This window comes from Mastigoproctus giganteus, chromosome 1 (assembly GCF_048544385.1).
Source record: "Mastigoproctus giganteus isolate SK-2022 chromosome 1, ASM4854438v1, whole genome shotgun sequence".
NCBI lineage: Eukaryota > Metazoa > Arthropoda > Arachnida > Uropygi > Thelyphonidae > Mastigoproctus > Mastigoproctus giganteus.
This window is the reverse complement of record NC_143575.1, coordinates 36,916,953-36,932,519: the sequence shown is the minus strand read 5'-3', so window position 1 is coordinate 36,932,519 and position 15,567 is coordinate 36,916,953. Positions and strand designations below refer to the sequence as shown.

General features: G+C 37.7%; 1 protein-coding gene across 2 annotated transcripts in view; it reads right to left on the bottom strand.

The window, feature by feature from the left end:
* Nucleotides 1-15,567, bottom strand: part of Eaf (ELL-associated factor) — a 164,340-nt gene that overhangs the window by 74,155 nt on the left and 74,618 nt on the right. The gene's annotated exons all lie outside the window — the stretch shown is intronic.

Sequence of the window (15,567 nt, the reverse complement as noted above, 5' to 3'; positions counted from 1 at the left end):
AACATCCAGATCAACTGGCAAAATTTTCTGCATAATCGAAGGTATAATTAAATAAATTCTGTTATAATGCATAAGGTAAAAGAAAGACTTTAAATAGCTTGAAAAAAAATTTAATTAAAAATAAAAAATTCACCATTTACATATGTATATTCGAATATGTATTTTACTGCAAATTTTATACGAAAAAAAAAAATAAAGTAAATTTTTTTTAAACAATGTATGATCGCTTTTTGTTTCGTTTGAGGTTAACGTTTTTTTTTCCTACTGCGAAATCTCTCAAGTTTCTTAATAATATCGATTTGATTATATCGCATTCTTTCTGGTTTTCTGCCCATTTAAGTGCTGTTTCTTTTCGTTGATACTGGCATTAGCAAAGACACATGATGCAAGAAAGCAAGCTTGTATAGCATCAGCCAAAAAAAAACTCATTTCACCCATCCACTCAGTCCAAATGTTGGTCTAGTTCTGTCTTGAATCTATTTAAGCTATCAACTTCTACAACTACAGATGGAAGTTTGTTCTGGCAATCAACCTCACTGGCTAAATGCAAACTTCCACTCATCTATCCTACAACTGTCTTTCTTCAATTTAAATTTATGCCCTCTCAGGCGATTATTCTGAGCAAGATGAAAAATCCCATGAGCACTGAGCATGCTCAAACCATTCAAGGCTTTATACACCTCAATCAGATCATCTTGCAGGTGCCTAGTCTCCAGACACTATAATTTGCAAAACTTAAGCCTTTCTTCATAAGAGCAACGCTTTGTTCCATTCACTAACCTTGTTGCCCTTCTCTGTACTCGTTCCAGCAGTGTTAAAATGAAGCCTCCAGACCTGTATACAGTTACTCCATGAGTGATAAGAGTTCAGTCAATCTCTTCCGTGAACCCAGTTTTCCCTTACATATTTTGCTCTCTTCATTTCATATTATGTTTAGTTTAACTCCAGATTCGATAAGAATAATATCATCCTGAAACCGTGCGATTTATTATTTTTCTCAGTTTTTTTATGGTAAAATGTAAAAACTAAATACAAGCAGTTCTCGCTTTACAAGTTTTTTTTTTTTTTTTTTTCAAAGTATCAACAAAATTGAAAATATGAACATTAATTGCAAAAAAATGAATGTTAAACATTCATAAATACCGTATTTCAAACCACACGCATAGCTATACAATACAGTGTACCCAGCTTTACAATATTAATCCATTCCAGAGACACCATCGTATTGTGAAAATATAATGTGAACCCAATAACACACTGTTTTTTGGTAATTCATTCCACAACCTCGGAAGTTGAAATTTTCACTATATAACTCTCTAAAAGGTTGTTTTTATAGTGCAAATTGTATTAGTTACCAATTCAAATCACTAAAATCTTATGAAGAAAGGCTTAAGTTTTGCAAATTTGCAAATTATAGTGTCTGGAGACTAGGCACCTGCGAGATGATCTGATTGAGGTTTTTGTATAAAGCCTTGAATGGTTTGAGCATGCTCAGTGCTCATGGGATTTTTCATCTTGCTCAGAATAATCGCCTGAGAGGACATAAATTTAAACTGAGGAAAGACAGTTGTAGGAAAGATGAGTGGAAGTTTGCATTTAGCCAGTGTGAGGTTGATTGCCAGAACAAACTTCCATCTGTAGTTGTAGAAGTTGACAGCTTAAATAGAAACCCATTAGTACTAATTCAACATTTCAGCAGATATACAACATAAAAAAAAACAAGACAGGAATACTCTCATAGCATAATAAACATTTGTCTCAAATACTACCATTAATAAAAAAAAAAAAAAAAAAAAGCAGAAAAATCAGCCTTTTAAACTTTCAAATTATTCTGGAATACTGATGACGTTCTGGTTTTTTTGTTTGTTTGTTATTTGGTTTTTAGGAGCATTAGCAACTAAGGCCATATTGCTCCGGTATGCGGTGGTCATTCCCTGACCTTTCCATATCCTCCGTATTTGGTGGTGACGGGCTCGAAGCCCGGTCTAATCAAGAAGCGTGTGCTACGCACTGCTGCTCCTTCCCACCTGGCTACGGAGGCCCCTACGACGTTCTGGATAACTGACGTTCTACTGTGCATCAAAGTAACACACAAATATTGCAGAAAAACATAAAACATTCAACTTCCAACCAAAATATTGACGCTAGAGAAAAACCAATAACACTAGGATTCAGCACACAATAAACAGTAAATATATACTTGTTACATAGTGGTGCCAATCTCCAATGAGGGTTCCTCGTTCAACACTGCATGAAACTATACACAAGAGATTCCCTTTGCCTACTTATAAAGCTCAATAACAACAACATGCCACTGCATTTTGCAACCATACAAAGTTCAAATTTATACCAGATGAGGATGACCTCCTCTAACATGATGTAACAATAACAAGATATTTCATTTCTATGGCACATTTTATGGTCTCAGAGGCAGCTGTAGATCTTAGTCAGGTGATGGTAGCTAAGACTATCCCCTTGAGAAGTTAAATGCTTATGAAACTAACATTCAAGTCACACTTGGGAGTCAGTACAACAAATTTTGACAATGCCAATCTTTATGTGCCAGCCAAATGTGCGGTTTGCACAACTGCACAGAGGACTGTTGGAACTGAATATATCTTCCACATCAGAGTATTCATAATAATATGAATGCCTAGTCTACTGGAAATTACTATTCACGTGCAAAACATAAGTGAAGGGGTGAAATAAATTTGGCATTCGCACACCAAAATCATCTACCACCTATTTTTGCCTAACAGTTTAGTCATTCCTACAGAGTAACGACTAAGCTGAAACGAAAGTTTCTCTTATGAAAGTGGTGCAATATCACCACTTTGCATAACAGAAACTCAAAGTGGCCACAGCCATATTTGGCTTAGAGAAGAAAGCTCTGACCTCTCACATCATGCACTATGTCATGCCTTTTGAAATTATGATGGGCATCATGGTAACATGCAACATTGCTTATACCACAAGATAACAGCTTTAAAATGGTTTTTACAGCTCATCCATCACCAACAGGTTTGGTAAGAACCTACTGGTAATGCTCTAGGATGAACCTGAATCAATTAGTAAATATTTCCAGATATCACTGGAAAGAATCCAAGTTGTTTGTGGAAGGAGCACTTCAGAAGCTACACTATGTTAAGATGTTACTACCTTATAGTGTGTGTATAAGCATACCTAAAAACTTCACTTCCCATAATGTTTCTTCCAACTTTTACCTCTCCTAGATTAATTATGCCCCAGATTAGAGCAGCAAAGCAACTTGCACAAAGTGGCAAAAGTGCTGTGATTTGCAGGAGAACCGTAGGGGACGATTCACCAACAAATGTGCAAAATGCAACATTTTCACGGATCTCCCTCAAACAGGACATGATCTAACCATGGAGGATGTCTTTGTGTGTGCTAGGTGCAGAGAATGTGAAGAAATTAGGCATCAACTCAGCATTCCGATGGGCATCTATGAGAGCTTGAAGAGTCATGCGGATGCCCTCGAAGGAACTAAAATGGGGAGCCCTTCAAGTTCTCAACTCAATGCCAGAGCACACTTATGCACCAGGCAACACAGTGGCAACCTTCAGGGCAGAATGCGCTGGTGCCACAGGAGCTAGTTATTGTTGGTTACTCAATTGTCAAGGAAATATATTGTGCAAAAAGGATAGGTGGAAAAGGACCAGGGTATGTCTGCCAGGGGCAAAAGTGATGACATTGTAAAGCACATATCTTTTAAGGGCACAAAAGGTGATACTATTGTACATGTTGGCACTAATGACATTAAGTGTAGGAGCCCTGCGGATTTACCAAGCAAGTACAAGTGAATGCTGAAACAAAAGTCGCTAGTTAGGGTTAAATTTGAAAGTGTCTGCAATCTTGCCTAGACGATAGGAGGGAGTATATGATGAGAGCCTTGTCAATCAATTCCTATAGAGACAGATTGTGCAGGGCTCATGGGGTAGAATTTTGCTCAGCATGATCTATGCTTGTTAACAGGGGAGATTGCTTCTACAGGGATGGGATACACTTAAACAGAAAGGGTGTAAGAAGATTTGCTGATGCTATCGAGGCAATGTTAGGTGGGTCAGAAAACTACTAGATTGGAGGGGGACTCAGAGACTAATAGATTAACAGTAGCCGCAGGCAGAGGTGGAAATGATTCTTGCACTGCTTCTATGCTACACGGTCTCTGTTAGAAAAATTAAGAGTAAGAACAGGTGCATGTATACTTGCATGTACACTAATGCTAGGAGTATAGTAAATAAATTTGATGAATCTGAAGTGCTGGTTAAGACATCCAAGGCAGACATTGTTGGAATATCAGAGATGTGCCACTCAGATGTAAGGGATGCAGAACTGGAATTTGGGGAGTACAATGGGTACAGAAAGGGAGGAGTTATGCTGTTAGTTAAGAAACACATAAAATCTAAGGAAGTGCATTCAGTTGACATAGATGGACAGTGCAATGCTAAGTCAGTTTGGTGTGATATAAGCATTGGGAAAGCAAAAATGAGGGTAGGAGTTTGTAATAGGCCTAATGACTGATGAGTACAATGAACAATTATACAGAGAAATAGAGTGGGCTAGTAAATCAGTGTCTTATAATAGGGGATTTTAACTTCCCAGATATAGACTGTAACTTGTGGGTTGGTCACTCGCAGACTAGCAAGGATTTTGTGGATTTATTGGATGATTGTTTTCTATAGCAGCATGTTAGGGAGGCAACAAGAGGGAGTAACAACACTCGATCTAATTATCAGCAGTGATTATTTATGCATTAAGAATTTACACCTAAACGAACCACTAGGCGGCAGTAATCACAGTGTAGTGATATGGGATTTCATTAAAGATATAAATACCATCAGGGGTAAAGGGAAGGGTTTTTGCTTTTGTAAAGGAGACTACAGTGGCCTCAGAGGATTTTTTAGGTTCTATACACTGGTACCAACTGATGATGTTACCAACAGCAAATTCTAAATAAGAAGCATTCAAGGAAGTAATTTTGGAAGCTACTAGGCTTTTTGTTATAACTAAATAATACTGTTCTAGGTTTAGGCCCAAATGGATGTCAGATGAACTAATGAGACTCATGGCAGAGAAGAAAAATTCATGGGATGTACATAAATTGTCAGGCGACACAAAAGCCTATGGTAGATACAAGCTAGTCTGTAATCAAGTCACAAAGGAGGTTAGGCAAGCGAAGGCAGATTATGAAAAATCTTTGGCAAAGGATGCAAAGAAAAACAGCAGACTTCTTTACTAATATAAACTCTAAAAGGTAGGGGATGAATCAAATTGGTCCACTTGATATCAATGGTTTGACTGTAGATGATCATTCTCAGATAGCTGCCGAACTAAATGAGTATTTTGCATCTACATTTACACAAGGAATTATTCAAGGAGGAAAGGGTCAGATGCTTATAACTGACAGCAAAGAGGAGGAGAAATTGTTGAAGTTAAACATAAGAAAGGCACCTGGGGTAGATGGGATCTATCCAGTTATATTAAAGGAGATGACAAAAGAAGTAAGCAAACCCTTAAGCCATAATTATGAGAGCATCGTTGGACTCGGGAAGAAATTCCAACAGACTGGAGATGTGAAAATGTATCTCCAATTCACAAAGAGGGATCAAAGGGTAACACGAGAAAAAAATAGACCTGTTAATTTGACTTCTGTTCCAGAGAAAATAATGGGATCACTGGTTAAAGAAGCATTTAAGGATATCTATACAAGACAGCAGTAATAATTCAGACACAGCATGTGTTTGTCAAGGGGAAGGCCAATTTGATTGGATATTATGATGTGGTCACAAAGAAACTGGATGCAAAAAATAATTTTGATATCATATACTTACATTCAGGGATAGCTTTTGATACTGTTTCACGTGGAAGATTACTCTACAAATTGGAGTAGTATGGCATTAAGGGCAAGTTGCTACAATGAATAAAAGGATGGTTGAGTGGGAGAAGACAGAGTGGTAATCAATTGGTACTGCTCTACGTGGACTAATGTTATTAGTGGTGTCCCTCAGGGTTCAGTGTTGGGCTTTTTGCTGTTTTGTATATTTATCAATGATATTTATGAAGGTATAACAAGCTTAATGTTAAAGTTTGCAGATGATACAAAGGTTGGCAGGGTTGTTAATAACAGTATGCTGCTGCAACAGGATTTGGAAAAGTTGGGCAGATGGGCTGAGAAGTGGCAACTGAAGTTTAAAATTGACAAATGCAAAGTACTGCATATGGGTAGCAGTAACCCCAAAGAAATGTACCAACTGGGTGGTACTACACTCAGGGTAGTGGAGAATGAAAGAGACCTGGGGGTGATTGTGCAGTCAGATATGAAGTTTTCTGAACAGTGCAGACAGGCTGCCAGAGTAGGTCATGGGGTCTTGTCAATGATATACAGGAATTTTGTGAGCAGGGATAAGGTGATTATCCCCTTGTATAAGGCAATATTCAGGCCACACCTTGAGCACTGCATACAGGTCTGGAAGCCTCATTTTAACCCCTTCCAGGAACATTTTTTTCCTGAAAATGTGCATAACATATAGACTTTTTTTTTATTTATTTTACAGATTAAAAGTATGCATCATGTGAATACTCATTGTATAGTTTTTTGTGTTTTTTATAAATTTTTTAGTAGAAAATACATGGGAGTAATTAACTCATTTGGGCTATCCCGAGTTATCTCATGTATGCCAAAAAGTGTGCAAATCATACAGATTTTTTTAATAAATTAGTGCTTGAGCTAAAAGAAAGGAACAGAAAAACTCTTCACTACTCATTATATAAATAAATTTAAAAAATAAAGTGGAACGCACAAGCAGTAACCTCTCCCCACAAGTGATAATCGCGAACTAACTACATTCTAACACATGGCCGCCATAAGTGGATAGGCGAGGTAAGCGTCGTTTACGGGCTGCAGTTCAAGAGAGTGCCGAAATATTTTTCGATATTGTTTTCTAATTGGTTAACGCTTATCAGTATTCAGCATTTAGGACGGAAAATTTTATTTTGCTTACTGGCAGCACATAGGAACGCAAGACATTCTTCTAACATTACTGTATAAGTAATGTCAGGTATAAGTATTACTGTATAAGTAAATATAAGTAAAATGAAAGCCAATCGTCTGCTGCCAGGTATAAGAAAATTTTGCCAGACAAAATTAGCCATATAAATACCGGAGAAAATAGGTTTCGATCGTAAATTTGGAGGTATTATTGTTTGCTTCGGGTATTATTGTATATGGAGATATCGCGTAGTTCCAAATAACTTTTAAAACTTAAAACGAGATATCTTGGGATAATCCATGAATGGGTTAAGAAGGATGTAGAGTTGCTACATCCTTCTTAACCCATTCAGAGTACAGAGAAGGGTAACAAGACTGGTGAAGGGAACATAGGGTGCTCTTATGAAGAAAAAGGCTTAAGTTCTGCAAATTGTAGCTTCTGGAGACTAGGCACCTGCATGGTGATCTGACTGAGGTGTATAAGGCCTTGAATGGATTGAGCAGGCTCAATGCTGATGGGATTCTTCCTCTTGCTCAGATTATAAACCTGAGGGGGAATAGATTCAAACTGAGGAAAGTTGTAGAATAGATGTGTGGAAGTTTGTCTTTAGCCAGCAGGTAGTTGATTGCTAGAACAAACATCCATCTGTTGTTGTGTAAGTGGAACTTAAATAAATCCAAGGCACAATTAGACAAACATTTGGAATGAATGGATTCCAAACGAGCAATATCAGTGACTTCTGTAGATTCATTTAATTGTAAAGAAAAGGCCACACAATTAGCAATATGAGCGCATAATCATTTGTTCGTATTTTAACTAATTTTTTTGATGCGTCACATGACATTATTTCGAGATAATTGCAGATCTTGAACGGCACTTTTAATTTCATGTTTGTTCTTAAAATTTTCAAAAAGAGAACCTGTTATTTCTAAAAATGTCTTTGATGAATTGACCATCAGAAAATGGTTTACATTCATTTTTTTGCAAGATGACTTACTTTAAATGATGCTACAGTTACTGCTTTAGTTTGTAAATTAGGTGTCACAAAGAAATTTTGTTGCACAAATAATCTGGATTTAAGTTCTTTTAATTTATTTTTTCTAAGGTCGCTATTAGGTGGAAAATCTGATTGGTATTTACCATGGAGTGCGTTGAAGTGTCTTTCTAAATTTTCTTTTTTGGGTATAGCCACGGAAGCATTGAAAACCAAACAACATTTTTCTTTTATCATTACAAAAAAGTATTCTAGTTCCCAGTCTTGATGAAAATGATACATTTTACTCTTTTTCGTAGTATTCATTTTAAATCAAATTAACGTATTAGTACTGTCCAGTTATTAATATTAAGTAAGCTAAATAAGAATTTGACACACACATTATGCTCTCCACAACATAACTGCATTAATTTTCACTATATGAGCCTAGTGGCTGCACGGCGACAAGAGTAGTCATGTGAAATAATAATAATAATAATAATAATAATAATATTTAGATTTTGACATTATTTTTTATATATATTTAAAATTTGTCGTGATCGACCAAAATTAAAGCCGTGATTGACTTGTTGGCCACCCTTGCACTAGCTAATCTAGATGCCTCCTAGAGGGTTACCAAAAGGTTCGGTCTGGTGGATTACCTAGTGGCCACCCTGCGAATGCCATTTTAAAACTGTCTTAGAGAGAGTCTCTATTAGTAAATGTATGTTGAATTCTGAATAAATCTCTAAATCTACTTTTCCCAGCACTTCAAGGGATTGACAAGTCCTCTATAAAATTTCCTTATTATCAAGCAACATATTTAAGGGGGGGGGGGGAGAATTCCAAAAAAAAAAAAAAAAACACCATGTTGCAAATGAGTGGTCAATAAAATCACAATCTTATCCTGCAGTTCAGCACCATGGGAGATATTCAGGTTAATCAGAGCATCAAATCTAAAATTATAAATAATTCAACTATAGCATTGATAAGATGAAGTATGCTATGTCCACTTCCACAATAAAATCCATACTCAGTGAAAGATCAATAAGTTCAATATTAAGATCAATATTAAGAGTAGGAGAACGGCAGAATTACTTAACAAGTACAGGTCACTGTTGAACAAAAGCCGAGAATTAGGGTTGAATTTGAAAGTGTCTGCAATTCTGCCCAGACACGATAGGAGGGAGTATATGATGAGAGCCCTGTCGATCAATTCGGCCCTGGAAAGACTGTGCAAGGCTCAAGGGGTAGAATTTTTTTCAGCCTGGACTGTACTTGTTAACAGGAGAGATTGCTTCTACAGGGATGGGATACACTTAAATAGAAAGGGTGCAAGAATATTTGCTGATGCTATCGAGGCAGTGTTAGGTGGGTCGGAAAACTGCTAGCTTGGGGGGAGACAAAGACCAATAGATTGACAGTAGCCACTGGCAGAGGTGAAAGAGATTCTTGCACTGCTTCTATTAGAATGAGCAGAAGCCTGAAAAACAAGATGCATGGTATTTCAGAGACTGCTGGGAGCCATTGTGGTACAAGTAAACACATGGGTTGTGTTAGGGTAGCTAAGAATAGAAACAGGTGCAGGTATACTTGCGTGTACACCAATGCTAGGAGTTTAGTAAATAAATTTGATGAATTTGAGGTATTGCTCAAAACATCGAAGGCAGATATTGTTGGGATATCAGAGACGTGGTGTCACACAGATATAAGGGATGCGGAACTGCAATTTGGGGAGTACAACGTCTACAGAAAGGATAGACAGGATAGGAAGGGGGGAGGTGTTATGCTATTAGTTAAGAAACACATAAAAACCAAGGAAGTGAAGCCAGTCGACATCGCTGGACAGTGCAGTGTGGAGTCAGTTTGGTGTGACATAAGCATTGGGAGATCAAAATTGAGAGTAGGAGTGTGCTATAGGCCTAATGACTCTGATGAGTATAATAAGGAACTGTACAGGGAAATAGAGTGGGCCAGTAAATCAGAGTGTCTTATAATGGGAGATTTTAATTTCCCAGATATTGACTGGAATTTGGGGGCTGGATACTCACACACTAGCAGGGCTTTTGTGGATTTATTGGATGATTGTTTTCTACATCAGCATGTTCGGGAGGCAACTAGAGGGAGTAATACTCTTGATTTGATTATCAGCAGTGATTCTTCATGCATTAAGAATCTGCAGATAAATGAACCACTAGGTGGCAGTGATCACAGTGTGCTGAAGTGGGATTTACTCAAAGAGGTAACTACCATTAGGGGTAAAGGGAAGGGTTATTGCTTCCGTAAAGGCGACTACGATGGACTGAGACAGTATTTAAATTCTATACAGTGGGACCAACTGATGATGTTACCAACAGCAAATTCAAAATGGGAAGCATTCAAAGAACTTATCTTGGAAGCTACTAGGCTTTACATACCAACTAAGAAATATTGTTCAAGGTTTAGGCCAAAATGGATGTCAGATGAACTAATGAGGCATATGGCAGAGAAGAAAAATGCATGGGATACTTACAAATTAACACATGACACAGAAGCCTATGATAGATACAAGTGGATATGCAACCAAGTTACAAAGGAGGTTAGGCAGGCGAAGGCAGATTACGAGAAATCCTTGGCAAGGGATGCAAAGAAAAACAGCAAAGAGTTCTTTACTTATGTAAACTCTAGAAGGAAAGGGATGAATCAGATTGGTCCACTTGATATTGATGGGTCAAGTGTTGAGGATCCTGCTCAGGTGGCTAACAAACTAAATGAATATTTTGCATCGACATTCACACATGAGGAGTTATTCAGCGAGGGGAATGCCAGAGGTGTATTCAACTCTAGCAGTAAGTTACAGAATCTTGAAATAACTGGGAGTAAAGTGGAGGAGAAACTGTTGAAGATAAACACAAGAAAGGCACCCGGGGTGGATGGGATCTATCCAGTTATATTAAAGGAGGCAGCAAAGGAAGTAAGCAAACCCTTAGCCATAATTATGAGAGCTTCCTTGGACTCAGGGGAGGTACCCATAGACTGGAAATGTGCAAATGTGACCCCAATTCACAAAGGAGGATCAAAGGCTGACACAAGTAATTATAGACCTGTGAGCTTGACTTCTGTTCCAGGAAAATTAATGGAGGCACTGGTTAAAGACGCACTGCAGGATCATTTAGACAAGACTTCAGTTATAGCTCAGACACAGCATGGTTTTGTTAAGGGGAAGTCTTGCCTGACCAACTTGATTGGATACTATGATGCAGTCACAAAAGAACTGGATGCAGGGAATAACTTTGATATTATATACTTGGATCTTAGAAAGGCTTTTGATACTGTTGCACATGGAAGACTGCTACACAAATTGGAGCAGTGTGACATTGGAGGCAAATTGCTGCTATGGATAAAGGGGTGGTTGAGGGGGAGAAGACAGAGAGTGGTAATCAATGGACACTGCTCATCGTGGACTGATGTTATTAGTGGAGTCCCTCAGGGCTCAGTGTTGGGTCCATTATTGTTTTCTGTATTTATAAATGATATTGATGATGGTATATCGGGATTAATGTCCAAGTTTACAGACGATACAAAGGTTGGCAGGGTTGTCAAGGACACTACTGACACTATGCTTCTGCAACAGGATCTGGAAAGGTTGAGCAGATGGGCTGAGAGGTGGCAAATGAAGTTTAACATTGACAAATGTAAAGTACTACACATGGGAAACAGCAACCCCAGAGCAACGTATCAACTCTATGGTACAACACTGACAGTGGTAGAGAATGAAAGGGACTTGGGGGTGGTTGTGCAGGCAGATATGAAGTTCTCTGAGCAGTGCAGACGGGCTGCAAGAGTAGCTCATGGAGTATTGTCAATGATATACAGGAATTTTTCCAGCAGGGATAAGGAGGTGATTATTCCATTGTATAAGGCGATGGTCAGGCCACACCTAGAGTACTGTATACAGGTCTGGAGGCCTCATTTCAAGAAGGATGTAGAGCTGCTGGAACGAGTACAGAGAAGGGCAACAAGATTAGTGAATGGAACAAAGGGGTGCTCTTACGAAGAAAGGCTTAAGTTTTGCAAATTACAGTGTCTGGAGACTAGGCACCAGCGAGGTGATCTGATAGAGGTGTATAAAGCCTTGAATGGTTTAAGCATGCTCAATGCTGATGGGATTCTTCCTCTAGCTCAGAATAATCACCTGAGAGGGCATAAATTCAAATTGAGGAAAGACAGATGTAGGATAGACGTGCGGAAATTTGCCTTTAGCCAGCGGGTGGTTGGTTGGTGGAACAGACTTCCATCCCTTGTGGTGGAGGTTGATAGCCTAAATAAGTTTAAGGCTCAGCTGGACAGGTATTTTGAACGAACAGAGGGGTGAAGTGGAAGTGGTTTTTTTTTTTTTTTTTTTTGGCTGATGCTGCATAAGCTTGCTTTCTTGCATCAAATGCCTCTACTAATGTTACTGCTTATACATAATATATTATACATAATAATTACATAATAAAATACTGCTTATACATAATATATTTTAAAAACCTCACATTATAATTATGATATGCTGAAGAGTTTATAATTAACTGTAATTGTAAAATACTAAATTAAAGAACTTTCACCTGAACTATTGTTACAGTTCCTCAAATTAAATAATCTCTTATCACTTGTGGTCACATTTGCCGGCATGATTAAAGTGATGGAGGCGATGCACAGAGTCCAATTAGTTGGGAAAACGGCAGAAGCTGGTGCATGAACTTGACATGCCGTCCAAGCGTTTCCAATTGCAATCCTTGCATGCGTAAAAATGCTCAAAAAGAGGTATCATGAACACACTTTACGAATTATTCATAGATTTCGAAGGAGCATTTGATACTGTATGGTATCCAAGTGTTCTTTTGTCATTAAGAGAATTAAGTTGTCCCGATTTGTTATACCAAATTATTAAAAGTTATTTAATGGATAGGCGGATTATTATAAGATCCCAACATCTAACATTTAATAGAGTTATTGATCACAGTTGTCCACAGGGATCTGTGCTGGGTCCTATTTTATGGAATCTGGTCTTAAACCAGTGGTTAAGTAGAATGATTCCTAATTGTTATAAGGTGGCTTATGCTGATGATTTGGTTTTGTGCGTGACAGGGAGATCTAGAGCAGTCTTAGAAAGTAGAATGGAGGTTATTGTTCAGGATTTGACTGATTGCACTACATTAAACAAACTAAAAATTTCATCTACTAAAACTGTCATGATGTTATTAAAAGGAAAATTAGACTACAACAGACCATCTCGATTATTAGTAAACAATAAACAAATTTCTCTCGTTTCCCAGGTAAAATATTTAGGGGTTATCTTAGATGATAAGTTATTGTTTTCACAACATTTGAATTATTTAAGTAGGAAAATAAAAAATTACACTGCTTCTATAGTTAGGGTTACCAGAAAAGATTGGGGATTAGGTAAACGCATTTTGTATCTATATTATAAAGCTATTTTTATTCTGATTGTGTCATATGCTGCATCAATCTGGTACGTTCGTACTATCAATGTAAAATTTAAACAAAAACTATTATCAATACAAAGAATAATGTTGTTAACTATTTTGCGTGTTTGTAAGACCGTTTCGACTAATGCTCTACAGGTGATTGTGGGAGTATTGCCTTTGGATTTAACAGTCGTGTATAGAGCTTTTTGTTATTTTATAAGAAAAGGAATACAAATTACATTTCTGGGGATTACTAATGAAGTTTCTTCTGCAGTCAGCAAACAGAAGAAAGAAATTTTGGTGAAATTAATTAAATTATGGCAGGACCGTTGGGATTCCAGTAGTACCGGTAGGGTAACTTATTTATTTATACCTAGTGTCGAATTTAATTTTAATAACAAATTGCACTGCTGGTTTTATCCAAGTATAAATAAATAAATTTTCTGTTTATACTCTGGGACGACCAAACGGTCAGAGGAGTTCGCAAGATAGAAAGAATACAAGAAATAGCACTGTATTCAGCAGTCACGGGCTTGAACCCCGGTCACTCAAGGCACGTGTACTTATGCACCCGCACGCCTGACCACTAGGCTACGGCATGCTCATATTTGATTACGGGGCATGGTTCCTTAAAAAGTAAGTTGCATCAATTTGGTTTAGTGGAAGATCCTTACTGTGTTTGTGGAAGGTTGGAAACATGGGATCATATCTTCATATGAATGCAATTTGTATGACGAATTTAGATTAGACTTATTTAATTTGGTACCTAATTTTATTAGGGGTTCTGAATTAATTTGGCTGTCTAATGAAAGGAATTTTGAAAATTTTCAACGGTTTTGCAGGTTGACATTTAATAAAAAGTAGTATACCTGTGGTTACTAACACTGACTAAAGACTTGTACCTTTTTTTTTTTTTTTTTTTCTCTTCTCCTCTGGATGGATAGCATTCTGTCTTGGGGGGGGGGGGGAGAGATTTTTTTTTTTTTTTTTTTTTCAAGCTTTGTGGAATGCCCATGAGACGGAATTGTTGCACTCACTAGTAAGAAGTATTCTTCCTAGTTGGTGCATGTTTTTTTTTTTTTTTTTTTGCTAGCTCTTGGGTGTGGGCAGCCCAGGTGCAGGACTGCTGGCACCCACCAGTCTTGCATACTTACTGTGGGTGCAGGATCTAGGTGCAATATGCACCGCCAGAATTAGTAGACCCAGGCTTAACTCCTCGTGCCAGGGGTGGGCACCAGGTGGTAATTGCCCAATGGACTATCACCTGGTGGAAGAGTAGCCTGTTTCACTTTATAACACATTACACACACGTGTACACACTAACACTTACAAGCCATTATGAGAACGTGGTATTATATGCTAAATTGGTGGAGATGGATGCATGTCTGGGCCACCCTTCGACGATTAAATAAATACATACATACACCTTATGAATAAGTAGATGCTGAGCTGATATGAATATTTTAACGTTACAAGCTTTATTTAGGGCTTTTTTTTTTTTTTGATAAAACTTTAGATTAGGGTGCACCCTCTAGACTGTCGGCAAGGAAAAGAGGAAGAAGGCAGTAATTGACATGCTTAACCGCTTTGGTTAGTGTTCGTTACGGTGTTTATCCCCACCTTGCCACTGTTTTAAAATTGTAAACTCGTTTTCCTATTTTAAAACAGCGGGAGGGGGGGGATAAACACCCTAAGACCAGGGGCTCACATCTGGTGAGTGTGGGCTTGGAAAACCCAGGGTCCTGAGCTGGTTATCAGCATTCTCCTCTTTCTTGCTTTCTTGGTGATTCCCTGTTACTTCTGACTCTCTCAGGGTAATGCGGGATTTTTTTTTTTTTTGGCTGGTGCAGCATAAGCCTCGGGCTTCCTTGCACCATATGGCTAATAATAATAAAAAATAATAAGACTGAGGCAGTCTGGAGGGTACACCCTAATTAAAAGTTTGGCCGGTTTTTTTTTTTTTTTTTTTTTTTTTAACATTCAAAAAACAATAACCGTTTCTGTTAACTAGTGGCAATCTTTTGCATAAATTCTTAAAATAACAAAAATTAAAAACTTTTTATTTTACTTTTTTGGTTCGTTTTAAGCAAATCCTTTTCTTTGTTCCTATTTTTTGCTACCCTCGAATTTT